Below are 2266 nucleotides of genomic sequence, written 5' to 3' on the forward strand. Positions count from 1 at the left end.
GCGAATGGCCCGTCAAGGGTAGAAGGTCATCCAAGGAGGGAGGTACCGGCCGCCTCCTTAAACACAGGCCGGGCAAAAATCTGCGAATGGCCCGTCAAGGGTTGTTGGTCATCCAAGGAGGGAGGTACCGGCCGCCTCCTTAAACACAGGCCGGGCAAAAATCTGCGAATGGCCCGTCAAGGGTTGTTGGTCATCCAAGGAGGGAGGTACCGGCCGCCTCCTTAAACACAGGCCGGGCAAAAATCTGCGAACGGCCCGTCAAGGGTTCTGTCTCATCCAAGAAAGGGGTACCGGCCGCCTCAGAGGCCGGAGCGAAGGGGGCGAAAGGCTGTCGATGGGGAAGGATCGGGGCCACGGCTAATCTAGCGATGCCCGCGTCGGGCGGTCACTCCGACGAATGAGCGGGGCCGAATCCGGCGCGAGGCGGCCTTCAGGCACGTGGTTCGAGACGACCTCACCCGGCTCTAGCCCGGAGGATCGGAGGCAACGGCCGTCTCCTTAAGCTAAGGCCGGACGAAAATCTGCGGATGCGGTCCATCCAAGGCAGACGGAGGTACCGGCCGCCTCGGTAAACAATGCCCGGGCAAAAATCTGCGAACGGCCCGTCAAGGGTTCTGTCTCATCCAAGAAAGGGGTACCGGCCGCCTCAGAGGCCGGAGCGAAGGGGGCGAAAGGCTGTCGATGGGGAAGGATCGGGGCCACGGCTAATCTAGCGATGCCCGCGTCGGGCGGTCACTCCGACGAATGAGCGGGGCCGAATCCGGCGCGAGGCGGCCTTCAGGCACGTGGTTCGAGACGACCTCACCCGGCTCTAGCCCGGAGGATCGGAGGCAACGGCCGTCTCCTTAAGCTAAGGCCGGACGAAAATCTGCGGATGCGGTCCATCCAAGGCAGACGGAGGTACCGGCCGCCTCGGTAAACAATGCCCGGGCAAAAATCTGCGAACGGCCCGTCAAGGGTTCTGTCTCATCCAAGAAAGGGGTACCGGCCGCCTCAGAGGCCGGAGCGAAGGGGGCGAAAGGCTGTCGATGGGGAAGGATCGGGGCCACGGCTAATCTAGCGATGCCCGCGTCGGGCGGTCACTCCGACGAATGAGCGGGGCCGAATCCGGCGCGAGGCGGCCTTCAGGCACGTGGTTCGAGACGACCTCACCCGGCTCTAGCCCGGAGGATCGGAGGCAACGGCCGTCTCCTTAAGCTAAGGCCGGACGAAAATCTGCGGATGCGGTCCATCCAAGGCAGACGGAGGTACCGGCCGCCTCGGTAAACAATGCCCGGGCAAAAATCTGCGAACGGCCCGTCAAGGGTTCTGTCTCATCCAAGAAAGGGGTACCGGCCGCCTCAGAGGCCGGAGCGAAGGGGGCGAAAGGCTGTCGATGGGGAAGGATCGGGGCCACGGCTAATCTAGCGATGCCCGCGTCGGGCGGTCACTCCGACGAATGAGCGGGGCCGAATCCGGCGCGAGGCGGCCTTCAGGCACGTGGTTCGAGACGACCTCACCCGGCTCTAGCCCGGAGCGAAAAACACTCTTATAACCTGACCGACATGCGCCCATGACCCGCCTTGGTAGGGCCCCCACCGGCCCCGGCTACCGCCGGCGTTGGGTGGACGGTTCCTCCCCACTTGCGGGTCGCACTCCAGCGCTACGGCCGCCGCGCGAGCGCGCGCCCCGCGCCGCCCGCGCAGGCCTAGCGCGAACCGTACGGCAGCGAAACCGAGACGCCCCGGCTCAACCTCACCCAGAGGCCATCCACGGAGGCCGAGCGCGCGATCCGACTTGCGGCACGCCACGTGGGCGTCCGCCGGCCGCGCCGGTCGACCGCGAAACCGATTTCTCAAAGACCAAGCCCGAGTCCCAACCTCCGCACATATCCGCACACGCCTTCCCGACCACCGCGAAGCGGGAGGCGTCTATCGTGGCCGCCGGGGCGTATGACCCCTCCGCGTGAGGCGTGCGGGCTCGGGGGGGCCGCAACGACCGAGTCTGACTCGGACGGGGCGCAGCTTCCCTCCCGGTCGCAGCATCAGCGCCGAACGCGCGACGTCACCAGCCCCCCGGAACGGTTCGTCGGGAGCGCGGCAATGGCCCACATCTCACCTCGCCAGCCGGCCGCAGCGGGCCGCGCCGAACCGAGTCTGACTCGGGGTGCGCACAGTCCCGTCTGGGTCACGGAGGCGACGAGCTGTGACCGCCACCGTCGCCCCTTCGTCCTTCCGGATCCCCCCAGCGCCGGCAAAACTCCGCATCCTGGCCGCATCGCGTGACC

The sequence above is a fragment of the Syngnathus scovelli genome, unplaced genomic scaffold (genome assembly GCF_024217435.2).
Source record: "Syngnathus scovelli strain Florida unplaced genomic scaffold, RoL_Ssco_1.2 HiC_scaffold_366, whole genome shotgun sequence".
Lineage (NCBI taxonomy): Eukaryota > Metazoa > Chordata > Actinopteri > Syngnathiformes > Syngnathidae > Syngnathus > Syngnathus scovelli.